This window comes from Bison bison, unplaced genomic scaffold, assembly GCF_000754665.1.
Source record: "Bison bison bison isolate TAMUID 2011002044 unplaced genomic scaffold, Bison_UMD1.0 scf7180017864466, whole genome shotgun sequence".
Taxonomy (NCBI): domain Eukaryota; kingdom Metazoa; phylum Chordata; class Mammalia; order Artiodactyla; family Bovidae; genus Bison; species Bison bison.
In genome coordinates this window covers 10,241,877-10,261,254 of record NW_011495027.1, presented here as the reverse complement: position 1 = coordinate 10,261,254, position 19,378 = coordinate 10,241,877, and the positions used below count along the sequence as shown (strand labels likewise).

At 40.7% G+C, this 19,378-nt stretch overlaps 1 protein-coding gene across 6 annotated transcripts in view; it reads right to left on the bottom strand.

Moving 5' to 3' along the window:
- The window catches only part of RPAP2 (RNA polymerase II associated protein 2), a 127,401-nt gene that overhangs the window by 22,100 nt on the left and 85,923 nt on the right, over positions 1-19,378 (bottom strand). The window contains exon 12 of one of the 6 annotated variants that reach the window (XM_010860443.1): positions 11,772-11,790. The exons of 4 other annotated variants lie outside the window; for them this stretch is intronic. The gene's annotated coding sequence lies outside the window, so the exon portion shown is untranslated. Of the gene's footprint in view, positions 1-11,771; positions 11,791-15,184; positions 16,246-19,378 lie in introns of those variants that run through there. One more of the 6 variants, XM_010860440.1, reaches the window with a different exon arrangement.

The following is a 19,378-nucleotide window of genomic DNA, read 5'->3' as shown; positions in this document are numbered from 1 at the left end:
GGAGAAGGAAATGTCAACCCACTCCAGTGTTCTTGCCTGGAGAATCCCATGGGCAGAGAAGCCTGGTAGGCTGCAGTCCATGGGGTCACACAGAGTCGGACACGACTGAAGCAACTTAGCAGCAGCATAGCTGATAAATCAGTATTGGAGATAAATTGGAGTGCTAAAAATACTTAATATAAAATTAGGCAGGCAAAAAGGGAAAACAAAAAATAAAAAACAAATATGAAGATGATATACTTAAACCCAACCATATTAATTATTATCAAATATAAAGGTCTAAATACCCCAATTATAAGGCAGAGATAGACTTTTATCCAGTTAGGATAAAAAAACAAAACCCGACTGTGCTCTGTCTAGAGGGAATCTATCTTAAATATAAATACACAGGTAGATTAAAAGTAAAAGGATGGAAGTTATACCATGCAAACACCAATCAGAAAAAAGCTAGCATGACTATATTAATAGCAAAGGATATCTTAGAACAAGAAATTTCATATGGAATAAAGAAGGTCATCTCATAGAAGTTGAGAGTACAGTTCATCAGGAGGACATAACAGTTCTAAATGTGTGTACATCCAATAACAAAGCTTCAAAATACATGCAACAAAAACTGATAAAGAAATTAACAAACCGACTGTTATTGTTAGAGGTTTCAACATTCCTCCTTTAGTAAATAATAGGATAAACTGGCAATATCAGTAGGGATTTGGATGATGATGATAATACTATCAACCAACATGACCCAACTGACATTTACAGAACACTCTACTCAACAACAGCATTAGGCATGTTATGAATTAGAAAACAAGTCTCAATAAACGTAAAACATTACAATCATACAGAGTATGTTTTCTAATAAGAATGGAATTTAAAAGTATTAACAAAGAAATTTGGTACAAAAAAAAAAGCATATCTTTAAATAATGTAAGGATCAAATTAGAAATCACAAAAGAAATTTTAAAATACTTTGAATAAAGATGAAGAAACTTTTCAGAATTCATGGGATACAGCTTAGTAGATATGTATAGCTTAGAAAAGAAGAAAGTTCTCCAATCAGTGATTGAGGCTTTCACCTTAAGAAATTAGGAGAAAAGAAGCAATTTGAGTCCAAAGGAAGTGGAAGGAAGGAAATAATAAAAGTCAGAAAACAGAAAAAGAAAGGAAATAAAAAAAAAATTTAGGTTTTTTTAAATCAATAAAGTTGCAACATTACATAGAATGATCAAGAAAAAAGACAAATTTCCAGTATCTATAAGAAAAAGAGAAAACACTACTAAAACCCTGTTAATTAAGGAGATAATAAAAAGATATTATGAATAACTGTGCAAATATGTTTGACAGCTTAGATGAAACGGAAAAATTCCTTGGAAGACAGTTTTCCAATACTGACTCAAGAAGAAACACTTCCGAATATCCATGTATCAATGAAAGTGATTAAATTCATATTAAGAAATGTTTTCACAAAGAAAACTCCTAGGCCCAGATGGTATTATTGGTGAATTCTGCCAAAAATTTAAGAGCTAATACCAATCCTTTAGCCCTGAAGAACTTTCAGAAAATAGAATTGGATAGTATACTTTCCAGTTCATTTTATGAGACTGATATTAAACCAGACAAAGAAAAAAATTATAAAGCAATGTCCCTTAGGAACAGGCAAAAATCTTTAACAAACTATTAAACAGCAATATATTATTAATAAAAGGTAAATATGTCATGATTCAGTAGGACTTATCCCAGGGATGCAAGGTTTTTAAGTATCAATAAGTATAATTTACATTAGCAGAAATAAAGAAAAAATATCTTTTAGATATGCATGAAAGCCTTTTGGCAAAACTCAACATCCATTATGAAAATCTTACAGTAAAATGAATACCATGGAACTTCTTCAACTTGATAAAGGTTTTCCATGAAAACCTACATTTTATTCTTAATAGTGAAAGACTATTTTCCCTCTAAGATCTAAGGATGAATGCTCTCACCACTGTCATTCCTTTTTTTTTTAATAGTCTATTTGTTTTTGGTTGAGCTGGGTCTTCACTGCTGCACGTGGCGCTTCCGCTAGCTGTGGAGCAAGGGCCGCTCTTTATTGTGGTGTACGGTTCTCACTGTGGTGGCTTCTCTTGTGAAGCACAGGCCCTAGGACACTGGCTGCAGTGGTTGCAGCCTGCAGCTTCAGCAGTTGTGGTTCTCTGGCTTAGCTGCTCCATGGCATATGAAATCTTCCCAGACCAGGGATTGAACCGGTGTCCCCTGCACTGGCGGGCAAATTCTTATCTACTGTACTGCCTGGCAAGTCCACCACTGCTCTTTTTTTTCACCACTTACTTTTTAATATTGTTGTGAAGATCCTATCCAGGGTGATAAGGCAAGACATAGAGATTGGCAAAGAAGAAATACTATTATTTACAGATGACATGGTTAACTCTGTAGAAAATTCTGATTCTATAGAAAAGCTGCTAGAACTAATGTAAAATTCACAAGATACAAGGTCAATATATAAAAATTATTTTTCTTTATACCAGCAATGAATAATTGGAGACGAAAACTTTAAAATACCACTTATCATAACATAAGGCTTCCCTGGTGTCTCAGGTGGAAAAGAATCCACTTGTGAGAGACATGGGTTGGGAAGATGTCCTGGAGAAGGGAATGGCAACCCACTCCTGGATTCTTGCATGGGAAATCGCATGTACAGAGCAGCCTGCCAGGCTACAGTCTGTGGGGTCACAAAGAGTCGGACAGGAGTGAGCGACTAACACTACAGTAACATAAAAAATACTTGGGTAGGGGTGAATACTCAGGTGGGGTAGTTGTGTGCATGTGGGGGTGGGGTATATGGGAACTCACTGTGCTTGGATTTTGCCATGAATCTAAAACTGCTCTAAAAACTAAAGTTTATTATTTCAAAAAAACACATGAAATATTCAGGGACACATTTTCCAAGATTTATGTGAGACTTGTATACTAAAAATTACAAAACACTGCTAAGATAAAGTAAAGGAGACCTAAATAAATGGAGAGGTATGACATGTTCATGAATCTGAAGACTTAGTATTTCTGAGACATCCATTTCTCCAAACTGACCTGTAAATTCAATGCAATCATAATCAAGCTGATTCTAAAATTTCTAGTGTAATGCAAAAGTGCTAAAATGGCCAAAACAATTTTGAAAAGAACAGAGAAGGAAGTCTTACACTACTTAATTTGAAGACATACTATAAAGTTACAGTTGTCAAGACATTCTTGGTACTGGCATAAAGATAGATTATATGGGTCAATAGAAGATAATGAGAGTTGTTAACAGACCCAAACATGTATAGTAAGTTGACTTTTTTTTAAAAGATAGCTCTTTTTTCTTTCTTTTTTTAAAAAGATTATTTATTTATTTATGGCTGCGCTAGGACTTCGTTGCTGCACATGGGCTTTCTTCAGTTGCTGTGAGCAGGGGCTACTCTTTGTGGTGTGCGGGCTTCTTGTGTGGTGTAGCAACTAGTTGCGGAGTACTGGTTCTAGGTACGTGGGCTAGTTGTTGTGGAGTACAGGCTCTAGGTGTGCGGGCTTGAGTTGTTGCAGCACTCGGGCTCAGCAGTTGTGCTGCATGGGTTAGTTGCTTTGTGGCATGTGGAATCTTCCCGGACCAGGGATTGAACCTGTGTCCTCTGCATTGGCACCAGTGGTCCCCTGGACCACCAGGAAGTTCTGTAGTCAGTGATTTTTGACAAAGTGTCTGAGGTATTTCAGTGGGGAAAAGGAAAATCTTTTCAAGAAATGACGCTGTATCAACTGGATAGCTATATGGAAACAACCTTATCCCTAACCTTCCACCATGCACAAAAAGTAACAGAAATGTAAAGAAAGTAAAGCTTAAATTATAAAGCTTTTATATAGAAGAAAACTTAAGAGAAAAAATTTCACAACTCTGGAGTAGGCAAATATTTCTTCAGTAGGATACAAAAACCACAAATGAAAATTTAAAGAATTTACCAAAATTTAAAGAACCTAGGTGAACTAGCCCAAGTAAGAAGCAAATGTACTTACAGAGGTGATGAAAGGAATGCCTCAGATAACTATGCAGCAGAACTAGAGGCATCCTGTGCAGACTGGAACAGAAAGGCTCTGGGAAAGCTGAGTTCAAGGGATGGATAGACTTCTGATGTGTTTAAATAGGAGTGGAGATGAACAGGGTGGAGAGTTTGGTAATGGATTAGTGAAAGATGCATAAAAACTAAGAAAACTAAGACAAGTACTAATTCTAGTTACTAGTTGTAAAAGGAGGAATGAGAAACCATAGTGCATGGCCTGCCTGTAATAGCATTATAGGTGATAAAAATGTAAACACTGAATATTACTCTAATTAGAAATGATATTGAAAGGATGGAAGAGGGAAAATGTGGAGTGTCAGGTATGTGGTGGTTTCTAGTAGTGGTACAAGACTTACATCCTCATCTTCTGTAAGCATGTTAGTTATACAGAGTGGGAAGGCAGGGAAGGGAATGCAGAAGGTGGCTGTTTTTCATAATGCCTTGTAGAATATTTTGAGTTTCTTGAACTATGCATATGAACATGATTTGAAGCCTCATACTGCCACTTACTAATTGTGTGACTTTGATCGCTTAACCTCTCTGTGCCTCAGTTACATCTTTTGTTGAAAATTAGTGTAATACTTGTGCTTTCCTCAGAAAGTTGTTTTAGAGTGAACTAATTTAATCTATGCAAAATACTTGGGTACAAAGTAAGTGCTGTGAATTTTGTACAGCCTTTACTTTGAAAAGTATTACAATAAAAACAAAAATTGTGCTGAATCTTAAAAGCTTTTACCTGATGTTGTGGCCTCTGTGTATTTACCTAATATTGCTGATCTCTGTATCTTTAAGTCCTGTTAAATAAATAACCCTGTGAGGAATGTATTTTTATTATTTTCCATTTTCAAATAAGCTGAGGCTCAGAGAAATTAACCACCTACCCATGATCAACGAGCTAGTTATTACCAATAGCCCCAGTGTTAGGATTTCAACTGGGCCAACCTGGCCACAAATCCCAGCCTTTTCCCATTTGCCTTCCAGGCTCACAGTTTACTGAATGTTTCACAACCCAAGGTAGGCCACAAGTTTCTGTGGGGGAGTGAGGGAGTGAACAGAGTACAGTCCTACATACCTCACAGAGAAACTGCACAGGGCATCATGGAACACACTCAGTGAGTAATCACAGATGGGGAGGCCTGGTCCATGGTGAGTGCTCAATAATATATGTTAAATGAATGCATGAGTGTGTAGGATTCTGAAGCCCTGGGTAGATTTCTTTTTCCTTAATATATATATTTCATTGAAGTATAGTTGACTTACAGTGTTTCAGGTACACAGCAAGGTGATTCAGTTATACATATACACATATATTATTTTTGAAATTATTTTCCATTATAGGCTATTACAAGATACTGACTATAGTTCCCAATGCTATACACAGCATATGTTGCATATCTATTTTTTAATTATAAATCTAGCATTCTATTAAGTCAAACAAATGAAATAAAAATGTCATAAAGTTTTTAGTTAGGCAAAAATGCATATATTTTCTAAAATATATATATTATACATATTACATATATATATATAAGCTTTTCTACTATGTTTGATAAGGAACAACAAGAAAAAAAAAGATGGAGAAATTGGAAAACATAAACTAAATGAATTGGGAGCACTGAATATGAAATAGAAAAAGTGAAACAAACTAGACAAAAGTAAAAGATAATCGTATAGTCCAGTTGTTTTTGAACATGAATACTCATCAGAAACATAGCTGGTGCTCTGGAGAAAAAAAAAATGCCAATACCTGGGCATTTGCATTTTTCAGAAAATTTCAAGATAATTCTGATATGCATCCGGGTCTTAAAAAGTGATTACAGGTTTTTCTGTTAAATCCTAGTTTTGGTGATACAGAATTCTATTACTTTTCTTTTGACCAGTGGTATTGAGTAATAGTTACATAATCACAATAGTAAAAGATGTTTATCAGTTTTTACAATGAATAGTGAAGCGAAGTCGCTCAGTCGTGTCCGACTCTTTGCGACCCCGAGGACCGTAGCCTACCAGGCTTCTCCGTCCATGGGATTCTCCAGGCAAGAATACTGGAGTGGGTTACCATTTCCTTCTCCAGGATGTTCCCGACCCAGGGATCAAACCCGGGTATCCCACGTTGGAGGCAGACGCTTTAACCTCTGAGCCACCAGGGAAGCCCCACAATCAATAGCCAGACAGAAAATAAAAGATAATTCCAATTGCAAGCCATAATGGGAACATGATTAACTTAACAATATAAAATAATTACATAGAATTTGGGGGGTCTCAAACAGAGTGATGTGGTAAGTGGAAGTGCTTACATGCACAGGTTTTCATCTGCTGGGCAGATTTTAAAGTGCTCCTCAGATGACCCTATATGCAAGACAGCAAAAGAGACAAAGATGTAAAGAACAGACTTTTGGACTCTGGGAGAAGGCAAGAGTGGGATGATTTGAGAGAATAGCATTGAAACATGTATATTACCACATGTGAAATAGATCGCCAGTCCAGGTCCGATGCATGAGACAGGGCACTCAGGGCTGGTGCACTGGGATGACCCTGAGTGATAGGATGGGGAGGAAGGTTCAGGATGGGGGACACATGTACATCCATGGCTGATTCATGTCAATGTATGGCAAAAACCACAATAATATTGTAAAGTAATTAGCTTCCAATTAAAATTAATTAAAACAAAGTGCTCCTCAGGAATGCAGGCTGTGGCGGGGGGGGGGGTGGTGGTGAGGAAACAGTTTCAGGGGAGACTCTAAAGCTCCACGCTGCTCTGTCAGGCCTGCCCACCCCCATCCCAGGGCATGAAGCTGAACAAGCTGAAGACTGAGTGTGACATTTATCCAGGCAGATAATTCCATATACTCCTAAAAAATAAATTAACCCAGAATTTTAATTTGGGGGCCTCATAGTAATGCTAACTTATTTCTCCCACTCCTCCCACCCAGATGTCCCAGAACCTTACTTCTCTCACCAACATGAGCGAGCTCACTTTCTTGGCATTTCACTTTTCACAAAAAAACTCAAGGCTTTAATCACAGAAAGAACAAAGTTGTGACATGTGTGTTTGCTGGTTTGTTGAGTTGAAACTCTCAGAAATGGGTTAGAAAGATCTTCAGCAAATGCTTCTTCCACTTAGTAAATATTCCTTCTCTGTCCTAGAGGTCTTCCCTGAGAAATTTCTAATGCAACTGAGCTGTTTTCCCAAACTCTAGAAAACCAAGGACCGCTGGGTGGCCCTATGATCTTTTAACCTCTAACCAAGCCTGGATGCTTCAAACAAAAATTTCTGAGCCTTAAAACCAAATTGTTCTGACTCAAATCCAAACCCTGTCTACAAGTTCAGCTCTCTTTGTGGCAGTGACCCTTGTTCTAAAACGGAAGTGGGGGTGGAGGTGGAGGAATCTCAGTTTAGCTCACCCAGACAGGGCGGCTGCCCTGATCCCAGGTGGGTTTTGATTAAGAGAGTCCTGTTTTGTGCTCCTCTCTCTCTCTTCAAAGCTCATTGAACTTTTTTGTTGCCATAGACTATGAGTTTGAAACCTGGTTTCTAGCAATCTCTCTGCTAAAAGTGGCTTGAACTTGTGTCAACTCTGGGTCTTAGTCTGTGCTTTCTTATAGTCAGGGATTTAGACCAGCCCAGTGCTTATCAACCCACTCCAGTATTCTTGCCTGGAGAATCCGGGGACAGAGGAGCCTGGTGGGCTGGGGTCTATGGGGTCGCACAGAGTCAGACATGACTGAAGGTGACTTAGCAGCAGCAGCAGCGCTTTTCATATCCTTTCCCAGAGTTTCAAGACTCTTGCAAAGGAAATCTATCTGGATGCCGATACAGAAAAGAGGTAGAGTTGCTTGACTTCTGAAGGTGGACTCTCTCCCCTACCATGTGGCCATATTGAATACAGTTTTAAAATTCAGTTTTAATTTTTCCCCCGAAAGATGGATAATATGTTAATAGGATAATGGGAGAAAGAAAATAAAGAGGTAAGAATGTGGGAGGGAGGGAGTTAACAAATCACTGGCTATGCTTTCCATATAAAAAAAATGGAGATAGGTAGTATAACAGAAGATATTAGTATACTGTTTCTCTGAAATGTCTTACAAATTATGATATGAAATTTTATTGTTGTTTGTATGCCAACTCGAATAACATTATAGTTAAGTGAACACTGTCTTGGCTGTATGACTCTAGCAGGTCAGGGCTCGGATGGGTATCCATCCAGGGACCTGGCTTTTCCTGCCCATCTAAATAATAAAAGTTTTCACTGCTACAGCACTTCAATTTATGCTGTCTTACTTTTGTGATAGGCTCTGTGAGCTTGGTTGAGTCAAGGGTCACCCAGAAAATAACCAGCTTCCACTTTCTTTAATTATGCAAACTAGAGCTAGGCGACTGAGATCTTGCCTTTGGTCTGCAAGACACAGGGAGTTTTGCAAGCCCTAGGGGAGTGCAGAATTTCCTGAAGATGTTGCAAGGTGGCTGACTTTCTTCTGAAGTCATGCAATATTCTCCTTTGCTTTAGTTATGAGTGCAGAGGTGCTGGGAAGCAAACTGAAAACTAGCACCTTGAAGCAGGCTTTTCTCCATAGGTCCACCAGAGGCGAGGCAGGCTCATTGAGAGAGAAGAGCTTGGTGCCACTGCTTTCAGCTAAGGTACTGTGACCCAGTTCCACCTCAGAGGCCCCCAGGAGCCTGTTTAAACCTCATTCAGCCCTTTCTAGGCACATTTCAGATGAAAGTCACCCCTGCTCCTCACTCCACCCTCAGCCCAACAGAGGTGGCCTTCTAGACATCCTTCCTCCTTTTTTTCTGCCAGGCTTATAATGTGAAACTCTTGAAGATTTTCAAACTTCACAGTGGTATCACTTTCCTTGAGTTTAGGTAAATCTTTATAGAGAATGGATCCTGTTCCCTAATGAGTAGGAAGATTACCTAGTATTTGGACATGACCATATGCAGAAGATGCTAAATAATACCTTATAGAGATTCCACTAAAATATTAAGCCTAGTGAGGATTTTAAGTGTTTGAGTATACGAAGGGAAGGGAATTATTCAAATGGAAAGATTTTTTTTTTTTAAGTCACCATTGCCTGAATATAACAGCATATGGGCTAGTTGCTGAAGTACTTAAATAGAAAGTGAAACTGAATCATACTGTTTACTTTTCAGAGTAAAAGCTATTGAGAATAAAAATTTTCCCTGAAAGAGCAACAGGGATTTTGTAAAATATTCCTTTCTGTTCTTTGAAATTCAGAGTTCATATGAAAACCTGGGGGTTATGCCTTATTGAAGTAACACTTCAATAATGAAGAATGCCACATGGGGTGAAGGAGTAGTGTTCTGGAGAGAAGACCAGTGTGTGCTCTGAGTCAGCAGAGCACATGACTGAACTACAGATGGGGTCAGACACCCAAGGCCTAGGGAAGCAGCTGCTAAATCTTGTATCAGTTGAGAGCTTAGTAAATGGCAATACCAGTGTTTAGAGGGGTCTCACAATGCATTTTAGAGTTAGCTTAGGTGAGCTGGAACTCAGTGTGTATCAAAGGGCCTAGAGAGAGTACAGGAAAAGTTAGGCAAAGAATAGATATATAAGGGCAAAAAAAGGATCTTTCTTAAGAAAATTAATTTTGTAAGTTTTTCATTTTAGGGTGGTTTGCTCACTTTCCCTCCTGTGTGCTTGAAAATAAATTACTGCCCCAATAAAGTTCTAATTCATTTAGCCTGGATGGGTCATGGTGGAGAGTTCTGACAAAACATGGTCCATTGGAGAGTGAATGGCAAACCACTTCAGTATTCTTGCCTAGAGAACCCCATGAACAGTATGAAAAAGCAAAAAGCTATGACACTGAAAAATGAACTCCCCAGGTTGGTAGATGTCCAATATGCTACTGGAGAAGAGTAGAGAAATAACTCCAGAAAGAATGAAGAGACGGAGCAAAAGCAAAAACAACACCCAGCTGTGGATGTGATGGGTGATGGAAACAAGGTCCGATGCTGTAAAGAGCAATACTGCATAGGAACCTGGAATGTTAGTTCCATGAATCAAGGCAAATTAGAAGTTGTCAAACAAGATGGCAAGACTGAACATCAACATTTTAGGAATCAGTGAACTAAAATGGTCTGGAATGGGTGAACTTAACTCAGATGACCATTATATATCTACTACTGTGGGCAAGAATCCCTTAGAAGAAATGGAGTAGCCATCATACTCAACAAAAGAGTCTGAAATGCAGTAGTCAGATGCAATCTCAAAAACGACAGAATGATCTCTGTTTCCAAGGCAAATCATTCAATATCACAGCAATCCAAGTCTATGGCTTGACCAGTAATGCTGAAGAAGTTAAGTTGAATGGTTCTATGAAGACCTACAAGACTTTCTAGACTAACACCCAAAAATTTGTCCTCTTAATTATAGGGAACTGGAATGCAAAAGTAGGAAGTCAAGTTACCTGGACTAACAGGCAAATTTGGCCTCGGAGTACAAAAAGAAGCAGGTCAAAGGCTGATAAGAGTTTTGCCAAGAGAACGCACTGGTCATAGCACACACCCTCTTCCAACAACACAAGAGAAGACTCTACACATGGACATCACCAGATGGTCAATACCAAAATCAGATTGATTATATTCTCTGCAGCCAAAGATGGAGAAGCTCTATACAGTCAGCAAAAACAAGACCAGGAGCTGACTGTGGCTTAGATCATGAACTGCTTATTGCCAAATTCAGACTTAAATTGAAGAAAGTAGGAAAATCACTAGGCCATTCAGGTATGACCTAAATTAAATCCCTTATGATTATACAGTGGAAATGACAAATAGATTCACGGGATTAGATCTGACAAGAGTGCCTGAAGAACTATAAATAGAGGTTCGTGACATTGTACAGGAGGCAGTGATCAAGACCATCCCCAAGAAAAAGAAACACAAATGAAAAAGGGAAAATGGTTGTCTGATGAGGCCTTAACAAATAACTAAGAAAAGAAGAGAAGCGAAAGGCAAAGGAGAAAGGAAAGATATACCCATTTGAATGCAGAGTTCAAAGAATAGCAAGGAGAGATAAGAAAGCCTTTCTCAGTGATCAATGCAAAGATATAGAGGAAAACAATAGAATGGGAAAGACTAGAGATGTCTTCAAGAAAATTAGAGATACCAGGGGAACATTTCATGCAAAGATGAGCACAATAAAGGACAGAAATGGTATGGACCTAACAGAAGCAGAAGTTATTAAGGAGATGTAGCAAGAATACACAGAACTATACTAAAAGACTCTGATGCTGGGAGGGGTTGGGGGCAAGAGAAGAAGGGGACAACAGAGGATGAGATGGCTGGATGGCATCACTGACTTGATGGACATGAGTCTGAGTGAACTCCGGGAGTTGGTGATGGACAGGGAGGCCTGGAGTGCTGCGATTCATGGGGTCACAAAGAGTTGGACACGACTGAGCGACCTGATCTGATCTGATCTGATACAAAAAAGATCTTCATGACGCAGATAACTATGATAGTATGATTACTCACCTAGAGCCAGACATCCTGGAATGCGAAGTCAAGTGGGCCTTAGGAAGCATCACTACAAACAAAGCTAGTGGAGGTCATGGAATTCCAGTTGAGCTATTCCAAATCCTAAAAGATGATGCTGTGAAAGTGCTGCACTCAATATGCCAGCAAATCTGGAAAACTCAGCAGTGGCCACGGGACTGGAAAAGGTCAGTTTTCATTCTAATCCTAAAGAAAGGCAATGCCAAAGAATGTTCAAACTAGCGCACAACTGCACTCACCTCACACGCTAAACAAAGTAATGCTCAAAATTCTCCAAGCCAGGCTTCAACAGTAGGTGAACCGTGAACTTCCAGATGTTCAAGCTGGATTTAGAAAAGGCTGAGGAACCAGAGATCAAATTGCCAACATCTGCTGGATCATCAAAAAAGCAAGAGAGTTTCAGAAAAACATCTATTTCAGCTTTATTGACTATGCCAAACCTTTGACTGTGTGGATCACAACAAACTGGAAAATTCTTCAAGAGATGGGAATACCAGACCGCCTGACCTGCTTCCTGAGAAATCTGTATTCAGGTCAAGAAGCAACAGTTAGAACTGGACATGAAACAACAGACTGGTTCCAAATCAGGAAAGGAATACATCAAGGGTGTATTTTATCAATCTGCTTATTTAACTTATATGCAGAGTACATCATGGGAAATGCCAGGCTGGATGAAGCACAAGTTGGGATCAAGATTGCCAGGAGAAATACCAATAACCTCAGGTATACAAATGAGCACACTCATGGCAGAAAGCGAAGGAGAACTGAACAGCCTCTTGATGAAAGTGAAAGAGGAGTGAAAAAATTGGCTTCAGTTCAGTTCAGTCGCCTAGTCGTGTCCGACTCTTTGTGACCCCATGAACTGCAGCACACCAGGCCTCCCTGTCCATCACCAACTCCTGGAGTTCACTCAAACTCATGTCCATCAAGTCGGTGATGCCATCCAGCTGTCTCATCCTCTGTCGTCCCCTTCTCCTCCTGCCCCCAATCCCTCCCAGCATCAGAGTCTTTTCTAATGAGTCAGCTCTTCCCATGAGGTGGCCAAAGTACTGGAGTTTCAGCTTTAGCATCATTCCTTTCAAAGAACACCCAGGGCTGATCTCCTTCAGAATGGACTGGTTGGATCTCCTTGCAGTACATGGGACTCTCAAGAGTCTTCTCCAACACCACAGTTCAAAAGTATCAATTCTTTGGCACTCAGCTTTCTTCACAGTCCAACTCTCACATCCATACATGACTACTGGAAAAACCATAGCCTTGATTAGACTTAAAGCTCAACATTCAGAAAACTAAGATCGTAGCATCTGGTCCCCTTCAGCTCAGTTCAGTTCAGTCGCTCATTCGTGTCGGACTCTTTGCGACCCCACGAATTGCAGCACGCCAGGCCACCCTCTCCATCACCAACTCCTGGAGTTCACTCAAACTCATGTCCATCGAGTTGTGATGCCATCCAGCCATCTCATCCTCTGTTGTCCCCTTCTCCTCCTGCCCCCAGTCCCTCCCAGCATCAGGGTCTTTTCCAATGAGTCAACTCTTTGCATGAGGTGGCCAAAGTTTTGGAGTTTCAGCTTTTGCATCAGTCCTTCCAATGAACACCCAGGACTGATCTCCTTTAGAATGGACTGGTTGGATCTCCTTGCAGTCCAGGGGACTCTCAAGAGTCTTCTCCAACACTACAGTTCAAAAGCATCAATTCTTCGGTGCTCAGCTTTCTTCACAGTCCAACTCTCACATCCATACATGACCACTGGAAAAACCAGAATAGACTGACTTGGTTTAGTCAAAAAACTTGACTAGATGGACCTTTGTTGGCAAAGTAATGTCTCTGCTTTTGAATATGCTATCTAGGTTGGTCATAACTTTCCTTCCAAGGAGTATGCGTCTTTTAATTTCATGGCTGCAGTCACCATCTGCAGTGATTTTGGAGCCCAGAAAAATAAAGTCTGACACTGTTTCCACTGTTTCCCCATCTATTTCCCATGAAGTGATGGGACCAGATGCCATGATCTTAGTTTTCCGAATGTTGAGCTTTAAGCCAACTTTTTCACTCTCTCTCACTTTCATCAAGAGGCTTTTTAGTTCCTCTTCACTTTCTGCCATAAGGGTGGTGTCATCTGCATATCTGAGGTTATTGAGATTTCTCCTGGCAATCTTGATTCCAGCTTGTGCTTCTTCCAGCCCAGCGTTTCTCATGACATACTCCTTTTCCTATTTGGAACCAGTCTGTTGTTCCATGTCCAATTCATGGCCCCATCACTTCATGGGAAATAGATGGGGAAACAGTGGAAACAGTGCCTGACTTTATTTTTTTGGACTCCAAAATCACTGCAGATGGTGACTGCAACCATGAAATTAAAAGACGCTTGCTCCTTGGAAGAAAACCTATGACCAACCTAGACAGCATATTAAAAAGCAGAGACATTACTTTACCAACAAAGTCCTGTCTAGTCAAAGCTATGGTTTTTCCAGTAGTCATGTATGGATGTGAGAGTTGGACTAAAGAAAGCTGAGCACCTAAGAATTTATGTTTTTGACCTGTGGTGTTGAAGAAGACTCTTGAGAGTCCCTTGGACTGCAAGGGGATCCAACCAGTCTCTCCTAAAGGAAATCAGTCCTGAATATTCATTGGAATGACTGACGCTGAAGCTCAAACTCCACCGAAATACTTCGGCCACCTGATGTGAAGAACCAACTCATTGGAAAAGATCCTGATGCTGGGAAGGATTGAAGGCAGGAGCAGAAGGGGACGACAGAGGATGAGATGGTTGGGTGGCGTCACTGATGTGATGGACATGAGTTTGAGTAGGCTGAGGGATTTGGTGATGGACAGGGAGGCTGGTGTGCTGCAGTCCATGGGGTTGCCAAGAGTCGGACACGACTGAGTGACTGAACTGAACTGAACCAAAACTCTAGTTGATCCTTTCTTTTTAATCATGTTTGCCATTTTCCTCAGTTTTCTCTAATTTCAGATGTCTTTGTCTTGAGAAGAACACACCCTGGGTCTTACCTACCTCTGGGACTTTCTTCTTGAAGCTGCCCCTGCCTGGACCATACCCTGCCTCCCCTCCTAGCTCTCTGACATCTCTCTCCACTTCATAACTCCCATCCATTCTTCCATGCCATCACAAATGTCCCCTCCTATCTCTGACCCCCACAGCATACCCTGTGCCTTTTAGGTGGTAATATCATATAATTTAATGTCTAAATCAGAATACTTTTGGAAATAAAAGAGGGTACTTGTAATTAATAATGATGCTGAACTTACAGTTATATACTCGGGACTATCCCAGGCAAGCTAGGATGGATGTTCCTCTTCAGTGCATTTACTGTAGTCTTGCCTCTCCCATCATAGTCAACAAGAGAGTCGGAAATGCAGTACTTGGATTCAATCTCAAAAAATGACACCTGATGTGAAGAGCTGACTCATTTGAAAGACCCTGATGCTGGGAAAGATTGAGGGCGGGAGGAGAAGGGGACGACAGAGGATGAGATGGTTGGATGGCATCACCGACCCAATGGACATGAGTTTGGGTAAACTCCAGGAGTGGTGATGGACAGGGAGGCCTGGCGTGCCGCAGTCCACGGGGTTGCAAAGAGTCGGACACGACTGAGCGACTGAACTGCCTCTTCTACAGGCAGGCTGAAGATTCTGAGGGCAGTGATGGTCTCATCTTTCCATCCCTTCTCATATCCAGTTAGTACTTTTTAAAAAATAAACTTTTTATTTTGAGATAATTTTAGATTTCTAGAAAGTGACAAAGAGTTCCTGTTTATCCCTTACCCAAATTCCCCCACTGTTTACATTTACATTTCCATGATACATTTGTTAAAATTAACAACTGCCTTGGTTTATTGCTATTAATTAAACTTCAGACTCTATTTGGATTTCACCAGTTTTTCCATTAATGTCCTCTTCCTGTTCTGACTCAGACTACGACACGACGCTGCATTTGGTTTACATGGCTCCCCTAGGATGTGACAATATTTCATTCTTTCCTTGTTTTTCATGACAGTCTTGAGGTACTCACAAAATTTCCTGCAGAAATGTCCTCCAAACTTGATTTGTCTTTTCCCATGGTTAGACTGAGGTTATGTTTTTAGGGGAAGAATGCCACAGAGGTGAAGCACCCTTTTCATCATATGTATCAGGGTGACATGCACACGGCATCACTGAGGATGTGAGCTTTCATCATTTGGGAAAGGTGTTCTTCCTTGCCCTGTGCTGTTCACTGGGAGCAAGTCACTGAGTTTAAGAATATCTGCCTCTACCTCCTGGAAGGCACAGTATCTATGTGTTTTTTTTTTCTGGCTGTCTTGGGTCTTCACTGTGGTGTGCAGGCTTCTCTAGTTGTGGCAAGTGGACTTAGCTGCCCTGTGGCACGTGGGCTGTTAGTTCACCAGCCAGAGATGGAATCTGCGCCCCCTGCATTAGAAGGTAGATTCTTTTTTTAAAAAAATCAAAGCATTTTATTTTTGGCAGTGCGGAGTCTTTGCTGCTGCTCAGGATTTCTTCTAGTCGTGGCGAGTCGTGGCTACTTTCCAGTTGTGGTGTGTAGGCTTCTCACTATGGTGGCTTCTCTTATTGCGGAGCATGGGCTTCAGTAATTGTGGCTCCCAGGCTCTAAAGCACAGGCTCAGTACCTGTAGCACACAGAATTAGCTGTTCAGTGGCATGTGGTATCTTCCTGGATCAGGAATGAACCTGTTTCTCCTGCATTGGCAGGCAGATTCTTTATCACTGAGCCAACAGGAAAGCCCCTAGAAAGTGGATTCTTAACTACTGGACCACCAGGGAAGTCCATACATATAGTTTTATTCATTTATTTGTTTCAAAACTGATTCTTTTCTGACAACCTTATCTCTGTTTTCAGTTTAAGAGCCTATGGAAGAACAGCTTAAGACCACCCAGTAATTGTTCCCACCCATTCAGTGGCCTGACTAGTGGGAGCTTCAGACCAGTCTTCAGTGGCAGGCTGAGCACTCCAGTGTTCTGCAGGCAACAACTGAATAGGCACAGAGGACACCAGCCTGCCTTCAGGCTAGCCTGTAACCTCAGGCTACAATGAACTCAGTAGCTAGAGCAGTTCATTTGCTTGGAAATGCCTCCAGTCACAGCCTTTTGAGCATGCCTTGCTCTTCTTTTTCAGTCTTCTCAGGATCTCTGAGTAAGGAGAGATCAGACATGACCTGTGTGATCACTAAGACTGTGCAGAACACTTCCCAGACCAGTATCCACTACATCAGGCCTACTGAGTGAGCTCCCTTGTCATTGCAGGGGATGAGTGTCCACACAGCAAAAAGGAGAATGTGTTACACAAAGTGATGGTAGACAGGCTAATATAAGAGGCTGGTGGTAAGCCCTAGGGTAATATCACCAGAAAAATGAGGCTCCCAGAAGCTGTCTGGATCTGATTAGTGTACGTTCCAGGAGTGAAGTACCTGGGGAGTAGCTCCAGTGGCGGCAGCAACAAACTTCAGTGAAGTCTGCTGGCCAGTTTCCCTGAAGGATGACGACAGTCACATCAACCAGTTTTTCAATGGTAACAATGGCATGAACTGTCAGCCTCTCCCAAGTCGTCTTTAGATTCCTGATATAGATGCCATCACTTTGCCTTTTGTACATGCAATGTTCCACTTGGAAGTCAAGGTTTGTACCACTTACGTGGGTTCCTGCTGCTAGGAATTTGAGGACATCCTCCTCTTTCATATACAGGACACCGAGAACTGTACACATCATGAAAATTTCCCTTTAAGATATGGGGATAGAGGACAATGCCATATGGATCCCTCTCTGGGTAGTACAGAAGGACTCCTTATATATTACTTGGAGTTCTTCTGTAAGGAAGATGTGTCTCTTCTACCTCATTTATTTTTCAATCACTTATATCAGTATGTATATTTCTTTTATACTTTGGGTCACGATTCAGTACTATATTGTTATTATTTCATTGTTGGAATTATCATGGCATTGGCCACTGGGAGCTTTCAGGTTGGTTTCTGTGTCTCTTTGACATACCTTCTTTTGGTTTTTGAGCACTTGCTTGCCTTAAAGAATCTGCCTGAGATGCAGGAGGATCTGGATTTGATCCCCGGGTTGGGAAGATCCCTTGGAGAAGGAAATGGCAACCTACTCCAGTATTCTCGCCTGGGAAATCTCATGGACAGAGGAGCCTGGTGGGCTCCATAAACTGAATCCTACTCAGGTGTTCCCAAGTTAACATACACATGGCAGAAGCCGTAGTGGTCCATTTGGGCATCAGTCCACTTGGTTTCTGTTTCTGGTGAGCTACTGGCCCTTCACCTGAGGCCCTAGACCTGCAGGGTGTGGGAGATAACTAAAGAAGTGTTTCTGGGCCCAGGGAGGGAAGCAGTGGGATACAGCAGCTGCTTCTCCTCTTTATCCTGGAGAGCTGCCACTAATAGGTTAGAGGGAAGGGCCCTTTCAGGTATGATTTTTCAAAATTTATTTTAAAAAACTGTGGTATAAGTGACATTTATTTTGCAATTTTAGCTTTATCTGAATTAACAAATTTATAAAAATAGTATCATGTGTTTAAATGCATAGAAAATGTGTTCATACACTGCAGTATTTCAGTGGAGTCATAATTGATTATTTTGCTGAGTAAGTTCTTGTAAATAATATATGCTGTTGTTCAGTCACCAAGTCATGTCCAACTCTTTGCAACCCCATGGACTGCAGCATGCCAGGCTCCTCTGTCCTCCCCTATCTCCCAGAGTTTGGTCAAATTCATGTCCATTAAGTCAGTGATGCCATCCAACCATCTCATCCTGTTGCCCCCTTCGCCTTTGCCTTCAATCTTTCCCAGTATCAGGGTCTTTTCCAGTGAGTTGGCTCTCTGCATCAAGTGGCCAAAGTATTGGAGCTTCAGCTTTACCAGTATTCAGTGAATATTCATGGTTAATTTCCTTTTGGATTGACTGGTTTGATCTCCTTGAAGTCCGAGGGACTCTCAAGAGTATACAGCAAATTAAATTATTTAGTAATGTGAAATGTTACTTCATTTTATTTTTAATTGAAGTATAGTTTATTTACAATATTGGTCTCAGGTATACAACATAGTAATTCAATACTGTTATAGATAATACTATATTTAAAGTTAATAAAATAATGGCTATATTTTCCTATACAATATGTCCCTGTACCTTATTTTATACACGGTGTAGTCTGTACCTCTTAATCCCCTACCTTTACTTTTCCCCTCCTATCTTCCTTCTTCTCACTGGTAACCACTAGTTTGTCTCTGTATCCGTGAATCTGTTTCTCTAGTTATATACATTTGTTTTTTTAGATCCTTCATATAAGTGATGAATGTCTTTCTGATTTATTTCACCAAGCATAATACGATACCACCCTTATGGCAGAAAGTGAAGAGGAACTAAAAATAAAAAGCCTCTTGATGAAAGTGAAAGAGGAGAGTGAAAAAGTTGGCTTAAAGCTCAACATTCAGAAAACGAAGATCATGGCATCTGGTCCCACCACTTCATGGCAAACAGACGGGGAAACAGTGGAAACAGTGTCAGACTTTATTTTTTTGGGCTCCCAAATCACTGCAGATGGTGACTGCAGCCATGAAATTAAAAGACGCTTACTCCTTGGAAGGAAAGTTTCGACCAACCTAGATAGCATATTCAAAAGCAGAGACATTACTTTGCCAACAAAGGTCCATCTAGTCAAGGCTATGGTTTTTCCAGTGGTCATGTATGGATGTGAGAGTTGGACTGTGAAGAAAGCTGAGCACTGAAGAATTGATGC